Raw genomic sequence first — 13,232 nt, forward strand, 5'->3', positions numbered from 1 at the left:
GAACAATTAACCAAATGAATGAAAGCATTATAAGACTTCAAACCAATATAATAGGAAACTATGACTTCCATAATATATCCCATTATATTCAAAATAGCTGCCCCTACCATCAGACAGAGTAAAATCTAACAAACAAGACAGAACAAAGCCAAACCTAACAAAACTGGGAAAACAATACACCAGTTCAAGACAAGACAATAAGAAATTAACAGTAGTTCCACCTTTCCCTCCCGTGTTTCCTCCATCAGTCTTACAATGACTATTTTGCTTTTGGGTTCCATTAATCCCTTCCATTAGGGCTTATGCACATGAGTTTGAACTGTTTCACCCATGAACATGATCTCCAGTTGCACCCATTTATTTACCTACAGAAGCCTTGAGACTATTCTACTCTATAGCAGGGTAGCCCCCCACTGCATGAAAACACCGTATCTTTCTTATCTATTCTGTGGTTGATTTTTTTTCTGGCCTCCTGTCACATGGAACAATTGTTTTCTCTCCTTTGATTTTCAGTCTGTGAACTTCTTTCCCAGTTAAAAGTGTTTCTTGTATACAGTGTATTGATGGATCTTGTTTCTTGATCCATTCTCCCTGTGTTTCTTTTTGTTGCTGACCTGAGGCCATCTACATTAATGGTTACAACCGGCATACATTGGTTTGTCTCTGCCCTGCCATCCTCCTGTTGTTGGCCCTCCACTTTTCCCCTTCACTCAACTGCCTGTCTTGTTTGGTGATCCTTCTCTGCCCCTGTTCCTGGAACCATGGTCATCTTTATCTCTCTTTAGAATATTCTTTAGCACTCTCTGTAGGGTTGATTTGGTAGTCATGAATTCCTTCAGCTGTTCTTTTCATGCAAGTATCTTATTTTTCAATTAATTTTGAAAGATAGTTTTGCAGGGTAGATCAATCTGGGTTGGAAGTTGTATTCTTTCAGGGTTTAAAATTCCAAACTCTTGACTTGATAGTTTGTTAGTAATCTGCTGTGATTCTGATTGGTTTTCCTTTGTAGGTGATCTCTTTTCTCTAATAGCTTTTAATATTACGTTCTTGGGCTGAATTTCTGGGATCTTGATTATTACATGTCTGGGTGTAGATTCACTAGGGTTAGGCTAGTTGGAGTTCTATATGCCTCACTTACCTGCATGCCAGATCCATTTTTCATGTTTGGGAAATTTTCTTCTATTACTTCCGTAAATAACCTTTTTATTTCATTTGTGTTGCCCCTGCTTCTTCACCGACACCTATTACTCTTAAATTATGCTTCTTTGCATCGTCTTACAGCTGTTGAGTTATTTCCTGATTCCATGTTATTTTTAAGAGAACTTTCCTTTCACAATCACTAGCTGCAATCCTATCTTCAAAGTCTGAAAGTCTATCTTTAGTATCTGTCAAGTGGTTTTGCCAGCTTTCAACTGAATTTTTAATTTCCTGCATCTCTCTTTGAATCTGTTTTATGCATTGTAATTCCTTCCCACATTCATTCAAGGTTTTCATCATTCTCCTATGCTCTTTTTTGTCTATTCTTTAGACCTGCTGAACAATTCTTTCAATATGTTTGTGATTTCTTCTTTTACCTGAGACATTATTTCTGGTTTGACTGCTTTTACAATCTCATAAAATTGTTTTCTTACTTCAGTTGCGATCCTCTCTGCGATTTCAGGTGTGTGACTTCCATTTGCTTCCATGACTGTATCTCCCAGACTTGTTCTGTTTGGGCTGGAGCTCTGAGATTGCCTTTCACTCCTTCATCTTGACATTTCCCTGGGTTCCTCCCAACAAGCTGGTTGTGGGTCTCAGGCACTTCCCACGTTGGCTGCCCCTAAGTAGTGTAGGGGGATGGGACAGGCTCCCATGTTCCTCTAATTCTAGATTTACAGGGAGGTGGGAGGGCATGGAGCAGCCTTCTCCAGACCTGGGCAATTACACTGGGGCTTGCCTGATGATCAGGGGTGCGTGGAGGTGGGCTGCTTCTCTCAGCCTGTGTGTCTACACTGGGACTCTCATGATGATGGCAGCCATACAGAGTGTTTGTCTGATTCTGCTAATGGACAGTTGCCCGAAGGAACCAAGGGCCTCCAATGGTGGCCTACAGGTGCACAGAGCTTACCTGGCTGTGTGTCCCTGCTCTTGCTGGCTGTCTGCAGGAAGGAGCCTTCCAGTGGCAGCTCCCTGCAGGTAGAGGCAGATCCACTGGCTCTGTCTGCCTGTGATGGATGCCCACAGGGAAGGACCTTCTGGTGGTGGTGCCCAGCAGGCAGAAGCAAATCTGCTGGCTCTCTCTGCCCAGCTGGACACCCATAGGAAAGGGCCTTCTGGTGGCAGTGCCCAGCAAGTGGAAGTAGGTCTGTCTGACTCTCAAACAGACTTCCTTTAAAAAGGAAGTCTGGCTTCCTTTAAAAAGGAAATTTATTCCTCTACTCCCAAAAGTCTTCTTTCAAGATTTACTAAACTGTTTACAAGTACAAAAACATTAATTTCTCAAACTGAAAAGCTAGCACACAGAATTATATAGAGATTCTAAGTTTCCAACCTATCCTGGTTGTCAGGAAGATTCCTTCCAATAGATCTTCAAGCACGGCAAAGACTCCTTACAATGTTACCTAAGCATGCTGTCCTAGTCACTTGCCTCATCCTGGGACACCATACCCAACACCCACAGTGTAAACGTGGAGGGGTTTATTTGACTCACTGTACACAGGGGGTTCAGTCCATAGTCTGCTGACTCCAAGGTAGGTGGCATGGCAGGGGGGCAGCTGCTCAGGGCGTGGCAGACAGGAAATGGAGGAGCAGGAAGGAAACAAACCCTTTCAGGTCACACAAGGGACCACCTCTTCTATAGTAAGTCAGTTATAAATCCCCATGTTCAAAACACTCCCAAAACCACCCCCTTCTAAAACACCCCCAGTGAACATGAGCTGTAAACCATCACTCTCCACCCCTGGCCCCACAAGACTCATGCACATCCCTTCTCCTGAAAAGACCAACTCTAAGGTCTCCTCTTAGTTGTAAGGCACACTCTTAGGTGTTCGCCCCTATAAAAAGTCAAAAGGAAGTTAAACACTGCCAACACACAGTGCAATACAGAATACACGCCGAAATGGAGGGACAGGAAGATAAACAGGATTTGGGCCAAAGCAAGCCCAACACCCAGCAAGGCAGACATGAGATCCTATAGGTCTGAGCCCAGCATCCAGAGCAAGAGGTGGCAAGACACAAACAGAATAGTCTGGGCAGCCCACCCCAACAGCACTGCTGGGGCCCGCAGCCCCATGTCTTCTCTCAAGGACTTGCTCTGCTCCCTCTGGAGGTCTCTCCTCAATGTCCAGGCTTCTCTGGGGTTTCTGTGTTCTTGAAGCTTCACTCTCACCAACTGCTTTGGTCCAATTCCTTTCTCTCCCTCATTCTTCTCTTTAGGATAGGAATATTTATTCCATGCCCATGAATGTCTTTTTGATATTTACAAGGGTTCAAAATTAAGACTTTTCAGTGTCAGAAACTTTAGACTTGGTCTTTCCTGCAGTGCTGAAACCATTAGGACTTTAGCAACTCATGGACTGAATGCACTTTGCACGAAGAAATGTGCATGAGTCTTGAGGGGGCCAGAGCAGAACATCACGGTTCATGGCTAGCCATCCCCTCAAAGTGCGTGCACTCACAGGTAGGGGTTTGAGAAGGTGAGTGGACTACAAGGCTTATGCAGATGCTGTTAGGAGATGGGGTCTGATCAAAAGAGGCAGTCTCTGGCGTCACAGCCTAGGAGAGCACATCTCCCTCGAGCTCCTCCTTTCATTCCCTGTGTCCTGGCTGCCATAACATGAACAGATTTCCTCAACCATTTCCCTGTGCCATGCTGTCCTACCTTGGACTTGGTTTACTACAGACTGACACAGTTGGCAAACTGTGAGCCAAAAGAAACTTCTACGTTTAAGTTTTGGGTGCTGTGCATTATGTATCAGAAATGAGGAAAGTGACTAAGAAAAGAATATAAGTGGAATCACCTAACCAGTTGAAGATATGAAGAGCAGACACTGAGATTTTCCAAAGAAAGAATTCTGCCTCAAAACTGCAGAATTCCTGCCTGAATTTCTAGCCCCTTGTCCTAACTTACAAATTTTATACCTGCTGTTGTAATCAGGAGATTACAACATTACTTGTAATCGGAGAACAAGTAGAATCAGGATGTGGAGTTTAGAATATTATTTTTATAATAATCACCAGAAGTTAACACAAGAAAATGCAGGAAATCTACCCACAACACCAAAGACATAGAATATTTAGTCAAGGGCCTAAATCCCACAGCAATGTCCCACACGAGTCCAGATAAAAGACCCAGACCAGACCTCATGACAATGCCTCCCACAAGTCCAACTGGAGGTCTAAAGCCCACAAGAAGGACTCATGCCAGTCTCTTTCACAGATCCGTGCCAGGAAGGCCCAAAGATCAGCGGTGGAAATCAGAAAGTCCGTGCCAGCAGGGTAAAGGAGCTGTGCTGGTGGGATGAGGATTCTATGCTGGAGCTGAGAAGTCACACTTACAACAAACACCAGGGCTGTCCTGAAAGGCACAACAGCCATCCTCGGCAACACAGAGGCCCCGAGCTCCTCCGACAACAAGCACAGTCAGGTACATGCCAGGAAGCCAGCGTGACGAGTTCATTCTGGAGACCAAGCGGTACACGTGTTCCCCTCCAGAACCAGGAAGCAATGCTTGATGTGAGGACCAAAGCTTCTCCAGGAGAACCAGCGGCTCAAACAGCAACATGTCTGAGAACCCACAATGCCTCAACACAACAACACAATATTGCCTTAATGCAATAGCTTCTCCCTCTCCTTTTCCACCTATTTGTGCTGGCAACTTTCCTCAGGCGGAGCATCTTCGCTCAGTGCCATGCTGATGTAATCCAGCTGGGGTTAAGCTAACCACCAGTTCTTAATCCATAACACCTGCCAACCCCCACAAATGCCTGAGCCAATTCCTTAAAACAAGTCTTTTTAAAAATATACACAGACATGTGAATGTGCATATGGAATATGTAATACTGGTTCTGTTTCTCTGGAGAACCCTGGCTGATACGCTAATACAATGAAACTCAAACTGGTAATTTTCTCTCTTAAATAAGGGTTAACAGGTGTCTGTATCCCATAATCTCTTTTAAATGTTACATTTTAAAATAAGCATCTGTTATTTTTCTAGTTCTACACAACTCCAACAAACTGGCAATGCCATTAATTTCACTATAATCATTAACTGTTAATCACTATCATCAATTCAAAATCAAAACAGATCCAAATCAAACCTTAAGAAATTACTGCTATAAATAAAGACAATGCTAAAAAAAAAACTGCCAATAAATGAGAAGAAAATTGGCACCAAATATAAGTCTCTACAAGATGAAATAGTGAACTTTAAAATATAGGAAGGGCAAAATTTAACACAAATATATATAAAAATTCTGGATTTCAATTTAAAAACCGGTTCTTCCTGTGTATGGGTCAGTACTAACAGAGTTCCTACAAAATCTGTGGAAGCCTTGCTCACTGAAGAGCACAGAGGCAAGACTTTCTGCTTAAATGTGAACGCAGTGCGCGAAGGCGCCCACCACAGAGGAGGAAACAGTCTACAGCGTGCTGCCCCTGTGGACTTGTAAACCACATGGACAATTACTAACACTGACAGTCCAGTGTATCCACAATAAAATCATCAGGATGGTGACAAACTTTCCTATTTACCGTAGAGAAGAGACAATCATCTTAAATGGATGACAAAATCTCTGAAATGCTCTAAATGATGTATTAAAACAAAAAACAGGTAATGTGCAATTAAATACAAGAACAGCCTTATAACTGAAGCCACCCAACAATGAATCAAGATTATACAAAAAAGAAACTTATTAGTCCATTTTCTGCTGCTTTAACAGAATACCACAAACTGGGTAATTTGTAACAAGAGCATACTTGGCTCCTGCTTCTGGAGGCTGCCATAGCTCAGAGCAGGGCACCAAAGTAGCAAGGACCTGAGACTGGGCTATAGCCTGGGCATGGGACACTCCAGATAGAGAGCCAAGCCTGCTTGCATCAGGAACACAATCAGCAATAACCCACTTCCTCCAGTAACTATATGCATCACAGCATGACCTTACCACCTTCTTTTGGCTACTACATTTCTACATAATTTGCAGAAAACATAAACCAAAGCACTCCCCACAAACATTGCTGAAAGGGTCACACAGCCTCTGGTGTGGGAAGTTACATGAAGGTAGCCATCCAAACTAGCTACAGAATCGGATTAAGGGATGCATACAGGCCCACTCCAATTGTGCAGTGATACTTCCTTAAGTGCAGAAGGAAGAGAAAGACTTGAGCCAGGAAATATCATAATCTGTTTTCCCAAAAGCAACGTGGGTTGATGAATGAAGAGAGAAATGAGAGAACCGAAGTGACTCATGTTACATTTACAAATATATGGCATATAACGACCTGAGAGCAAGCCGCAGCAGGGCACAGCAGCAGAGCTGGGCTCGGAGCAGAAGAGCTGAGATTATAAAACCCTAGTTCCACAAGGACTGGCTTTCAGGCCCCTGAACACTTCACTTCGCCTCTCTGGGGCTCAGTTTTCCGGTCCTGATAGAAACAACACCTGTCCTGCCCTAAAGATCTAAGAAAAGCACATAAACTGTCAGTGCTAATACTCCACATTAGTCAGGCTCTTGTAAATTGTGCTTACCACCCTCGCAAAGGGTATGAAAAACCCAGAATCCTGAAAGCTCAACCAAGATAGAGCCGTGCAGACTGACTAAACATCCACAAATTGTGCCTTAGTTAGAAATCCTAAAGGAGTAAACAGTCTTACTGAGAGAGGTTAATAAAATACTTATTACAGATTAGGTTAAGTGTGCTAAAAACGTATGTTGTTCCATTATTTTCTATAGTCAAAGAATAATTTAAGAGTTGGCCTCCACTTTTTCCCTTGTGTGGTACTATGGGTGGAACCTAGGGACACTCTACCACCAAGCTATATCCCCAGGCCCTTTAGTCCACTATGTTGCCCAGGTTAACTACGAATTTTGGATCCTCCTGCCTCAGCCTGCCAAATAGCTGGGAAGAGTTGGAATTCCCAATGAATGCAAATGAGATTTCAAGTAGATGTGGGGAAGGGTATTTACATACTTGTTTTGAGGGCAAATGAAAATGTAGAGAACAGAAAGCAACAAACAGGCAAAGAAATTATTATCCTCACCTGTGAACATGGTGAGGCTCTGGCAGAGTCTATGAAGGTTCTGGAATCAAAACCCATTCGAGCATCTCCCAGAATTTCCACCTCTAGAACTCTGCAAACTGGAGCTGGTAAGTGTTTACTAGAAAAGAAATGGGGTTAGCAATACAATATGGAAATGTATTTTACATGAGCTTCTACTTTAATAAAAATGTTCTTGTTCTCCACTGATAAAATGTGGTAAAGTGTTAACAAGTGGTGACTCCGAACAGTCTCTCACTGTTTTCACTACTGCAACGTTATTCAACTAGTATGAAATAGCTATTGCTAAGGTTTAACTGACAGGGACATTACTGACTTGCAGGAAGTCTAGAGTTTAATTTTCCATGACTTTCTGTCCTGCTTCCCTTCCCTGTGGGCTGACACAGTTCACAGGGTGCTTGGTCTTCTGTGCGCCACCCTGCTTCCTCTCCTCTCCTGGCCTTCATCCTCTCCACTGAAAACAGCAGTGCTAAAATGAGCTACTCCTCTCTCTCCCTCCCTCAAATCTCTCCACCATCCCCAATGACCACATCAACTCCAAGAGGCTCTACTAGCTCAGACTCAGGAGAAGTGAAAGGGCTTCTCTTCCTGGGCCCTGCAGGCAATGAAGCAGCACATATCTATCTGTAGGTTATTTAAAAACTAATAAAACCAGCCAGGTGAGGTTGAGCATGCCCATAAGCCCAGCCCTCTGAGGCTGAGCAGGCACTCAAGAGTTCAGGGCCAACCTGGCCTATGTGGTGCAACTGTTTCAAAACAAAACTAACACAAACCATCATAACCAACTAAAAGTCTGCTGCATTACCAGCAGGAGCTGGTTACTCTAAAATACTCCTGACAACTACAGAAGGCAGCTCCTCTTTACCATTTGTACACCACTGTTTCATGGCCAACTCTCCCACTCCCACCCAAGCCTTTTATCCAATAACTCTTCCTTAGGGTCTCAAAATAAAAAAATTTTAGGGCCTGGTGGGAGGAGGTCACTGGGGAGAAAACTAGAAGGGTGGTGTGTTCACCCCGAGCTCCTCTCTTCTCTCTGCTTTCTGCTGCCAAGGGCTGAGCACCTTTTCCTCCACCATCCCTCCACCTTCCTCGGAGCCAGCCCACCAGGAGCTGAACCCAGGGAAAGTGATTGGGACGCTACCACTTTAACAGGCAGGTTCATGCGGGATTTAATGTAATGTCTCACTCTGAGCCAAGCTGAGGAAAGGCCAGTCACAGACAATTAAAGTATGGTTTAGTGTTTAAAACAATAATAACCTAAAGAAGAAGTGCATGCCCACAACCACACACCTGGCAGCAGGAAAACATGTCAAGCTGTATAGACTCGGGCTCAGCAGAACGAACAGGGCTTTTCCTTCCGACAAGGCAGGCTTGTGTGACTGCTCTGGTCCTCCTCTGAGTCACCCTGGGGCAGGCACCTCAGCCACCATGAGAGAACCAACGCAGCAGAGGAAAAGGAAAGGGATGTAATCTAAGAGGAGAGTGGGCTGCGCCTCCACCAAGCCTGTTCCTCCTGCTCTAGACCCCAGGCAGTCTGGGTGCAGGGTAAGCAAGGAGTCAGCACTTTGATCCACCTGTTCAGAGCAGAATCCTCGACTGCTTCCAATTCTCTTGCTTCTATCAAAGGGCAAGGATGTCTGATGAGGACATACAGGTTACTGAGAAGACCATATAAGAATAAGATCGATAACCAGAGAGCACGGAAAACCACAGAACTCAATACAGCAAATTGCTGATTATAAACTGGTGACTAAAGAAAAGAAAACCTGCCAGTGTGTGTATATGAAGGGAGTGTTCTGGTAGTTCTGCCTGCGCAGAAACACTTCACTGAGCAGAAACAAACCTTGAATCCACCCACATGAGTAACTAGTAACTTCCAAAACCTAATCAAATAATGCCACTCACTTCTACAGAACAGCACAAAGCATTTATCTAAAGAGAAGTTAGGAAATTTACTCTACAATTAAAACCGAGAACAAACACTTCACAGCTTCCTAAACTGTGCAACCAGACTTCACACACACCACTCAGACACACAACTATGCCAGCTGCAGAAGGCCGCGACGACCCAGGTGATCACGCACCGGGGTGCATTAATGGGAAGGCAAGAGAGGTTCCTCAAAGGCCTTTTTCTCAGAATAAGGAAGAAGGGGAATGGGGAGATACAGCCTTTAATCTGTAGGACTGAGACTTACCAAAGAGTAGTGTCCAGACAGTAAGATACTTAGAGAAATTGTCATAGCAGTTACCTCAAATAAGTGTAGAGATGAGTGTTATGTTTTCATTTCCTAACCTGAAAAATTACTAGACATGCTCATTAGCATGCAAAAGCACCGTTTAGATCCCCTGTGCTCCGAAACCAAAGACACTGCAAACGCACCTCACACAACGTAGCTCTCTGCAGGGCCATGAGGAATGCGAGAGCCAGCGAGACACCAAGGCTCCCGTATGCATGAAAGGTTCTACTTTACTTGAAATGGTTCAAGTCAGATCTAAAACTGACTGTACCATGTATAGTCATCTTTAAAATAACAACTTTTAACCCTTGAAATAGGAAACAATCCAAACATCCATCAGACGTCAACTGTGACAGCGTCGCTGCGGCGTCCCCTAGCTTCCCTGCCTACTTTATGGCCAAAAACGGAATTCACTGAACACCTCGAACGGTGCTAGCAAGCGTGGACAGGGAGGCGCCAGGCGCCCGCGGGCTCCCCGGGGTCACCAGCGGGAGCCGCTCCGAGGCTGGGAGCCGTCCGTCGGACAAAGGCCCGAGCGGCCCGGAGAGGCGGCCCCACGCTTCCTCTCGGACGCGCAGCCTTCCCCGCATACACGCGGGGTGCGCACGGACCCCAGACGTCCCCGCGAGGCTCGCCCTGGAGCCCCGGACGCCCGCCGCACCGTCAGGTCCCGGTGCCGTCCGGCTGCGACCCACGGCGCCCGCTGTGCGCCCCGCGCCCCCTGTGCCAGCCCGCGGGCGCCGCGCACGGACCCCTGCAGCCCTCGGCCCGGCCGCGCGGCCCGAGGCCCGGCCCGCCCCCAGCTCGCCGACCCCGGCCCTCAGATCCCCTCAGGTCCTCTCAGGTCCCGGCCCGCGGCAGCCCGGACCCCGCCCACCCGCGAAGCACCGCCCCGGCTCCTACCAGCCGCGCCGTCCCGGCGGCGCAACCGCGCTTTACAGCCCGCAGCCCGACGCCCGGCGCCCGGCGCCCTCACGAGCTCCGTCCGCGCCCCCGGGTCCGGCCCGAGCGCGCTTCCGCCGGACGGCGCGCACCACCGGAAGTCCCGCCCCGCGCCGTCAGTCAGCGCAGCCGGGAGCCGCGGGCAGGTGCCCGGGAGCCTCGAGGCGCGGCGCGCGCCCACGCGGGCGGTGAGCAGGCACGCGGCCCGGACACAGCCCGGCGCCGGCGGGGACGAGGGCAAGGGAAAGCGCGGGAGAACGCAGGCTCCGGACACCCCCTCCGGGGCCACCCACCGCCGGCGGACGGCGAGCACCGTGGACGGGCGCAGGGAGCCGGCGGAGGCCGGAGGGCGGAGGGCGGCGCATCCCTTCCGTTCCTGCTTGCTACCCGTGTTCAGTAAACGCGCGTGTGCACAGCAGGCGCCCCTTTCCTGTCCTTTACGGGAGGAATATGCGACTGTAACCGGTTATGTTCTGATGCGAGAGATAGCCTGGGGTAGGAGACAGGACCGAGGCGGCACTCTGTTTTGTTTTGTTTTTTTTTTTTATCGGTACCGGGGATCGAACTCACAACCGCCTGCTTGCATGGCAAGTGCTTATGCCGCTGAGCTAAATCCCCAGCCCCCTGAGGCGGCACTCTGGTGGAGCCGGCCTGGCTCAGGTTTCTGCCCGTCTGTCTGTGGCACAGAAATACCCGAGTGTCAGAAGGGAGGTGGGGAGGCACCAGTATGCAGGCACAGCAGGTGCCCGGAGGGAGGATGTGCGAGCTCTGAAATGTCTCCCCACATCACATCAGAATGTCATTGTTTTTCTTTGGTTTTGTTTTTTGAAACTGCATCTTCCGTGTAAGCCAGGCTGGCCTCTCACTCATGGCAGTGCACCTGCTCAGCTACCCCATGCTCAGGAAAAAAAAAAAAACAAAAAACAATGCTACAGGCAGCTCCTTGAAGGGTCACGTTTCCCGGGCAAGAGAAACCCCAGGGTGCTGGATTTGGGGTGCTTAAACAGGTTGTCCTAGGAAACCTGAGACAAGGTGGTCACTTTACCTTGTCCTGTGATCGTGTAACAGATTAACAAGCACGCCCCATGCTCGCACATTTGAACTGTTTATCTCAGGAAGCTTCAACGTGGCACAGGAGAGCACAGAGAGGAGATGGCCACTAGAACGGGGTCACACAAACAGCAGTGTCCGAAAAGGCATCGGGACATTTTGCCAAAAGCCCAGGATTTGATCACATAAGATATCCCTCTAGATTGAAGATGTCTGGTACTGGTAAGCTGACCGATCTCAAGGAGCATCGCCAGGTCACGTCTTTGTGTGAGCTGTACCCAGAGACCTGCTCACTGACTTGAAACTCCCTTTCCCCATCTTCCTCTCCGATAGCTACTTCCTTCTCCCTGTTCCTCCCGTTTCCTCAGCCAGCTTTGGACATCTTGCTCATACCTACCCAATCCAAGATTTGTACATCATTTCTATTTAAATTCTATGGACGTGCTCTGTTCTTCAGGTGAATTTCCCATTTTGCCTAGGTTAGTGTCAGTAGTTTCCTGCTCCCAGCACTCAAACACCAAGACACCCATTCACGAGATACAGTGGGCTGCTGGTTTCATAACGTGGTGGACTCCTTAAGACAAACAGCACCCTAGCCTGAGACAGGCCAGTTCAAAACCTCCTCGCTCTTAGTTACTGGATCGTCATGTGTGGTGAAGTGCAATCCCCTGGGAAGCTACTGTGCAACCCAGGTGTCCTCCATCTGCCTCTTCCTTTGCCTTTACCTGTGTCTGTATAACCCCATCAGCCAACTGCGGAGTGGATGAATGTGCAGGAGGCATGTGACTTTGAACTAGGAGTGAAAATTGTTAAAGAAAAGCTTTTTTTTTTTAATCTCTAGTCCTTGCCAGCTAGTTCAGGCACATAATTGACAAGGTTTTCCTAGAATGTGCCTAACCCAGTTCTCGGGAACCCACCCACCTGTCTCTCACACATGTGCACATACTCCTCCAATCAACTGTCAATGTCATCCTACCCAACCCTTCAGCTCTGTCCCTGTCAAGTTCCAAATAAAAGCCTGCAGTCCCCCCAGAAGATGCCTGCATCTCTTCAGCCCTTCCGTGCCCCTCAATAAAAGCTTGTTCTCTTCTCTCACTCTCTCCCCTCTTCTCTCTCACATCATAGAAGACCAAAAATAGTTTACAGAGCTAATAAAGGTAGCTGTTTAGAAGCCTTACTTACACATCCTACATTCTCTTCAGTTCATATATGGGCTTCTTCCCTTTGCACAGACAATGACCTAATAATTTATGTTAAATAAGCAGCCTATTTACTGCTATCATCCATTTGAGGGGTAGTTGTGTTAATTGAAGGTTATAAACCAAGAGATAACTAAGACCAACTCGTGCTCTCTGATTGACAATTCCCAGTTCCACCTCAGGTTACTTAGGAAGATCTCAGTCTTCTAGAATCCAGTAATGTGTTCTATGCCCAAGTAGTCCTTTTCATTTTATTTTGAGACAATGTCTTATAAGTTGCTCAAGATGGTCTCAAACTTGTGATCCTCCTGCCTCAGCCTCCCAATTAGCTGAGATCACAGGCTTGTATCAGCACATCCAACAAAAAACATGATTTTTGATGCTTTGGTCTAATTTTCCTATGGTGATAAAATGTCTATGTTGTAAAATTTACCATTTGTGTTAACTTTTAGCATTGTGACAAAACACCTGAAATAACCTCTAAGGAGGAAAAATGTACTTTGGCTCACAGTTTTAGCAGCTTCAGTCCATGGTGACTTGCTGTGG

At 47.0% G+C, this 13,232-nt stretch overlaps 1 protein-coding gene across 1 annotated transcript in view; it reads right to left on the minus strand.

Annotated features, from left to right (window-relative positions):
- The window catches only part of Disp1 (dispatched RND transporter family member 1), a 166,269-nt gene extending 155,774 nt beyond the window's left edge, over positions 1 to 10,495 (minus strand). Inside the window, 1 exon segment of the mRNA XM_063236675.1 lies at positions 10,399 to 10,495. The gene's annotated coding sequence lies outside the window, so the exon portion shown is untranslated.
- Positions 10,496 to 13,232: the final 2,737 nt, after the last annotated feature.

Source organism: Cavia porcellus, unplaced genomic scaffold, assembly GCF_034190915.1.
Source record: "Cavia porcellus strain 051 isolate PalLab524CR breed Dunkin Hartley unplaced genomic scaffold, mCavPor4.1 scaffold_26, whole genome shotgun sequence".
Taxonomy (NCBI): Eukaryota; Metazoa; Chordata; class Mammalia; order Rodentia; family Caviidae; genus Cavia; species Cavia porcellus.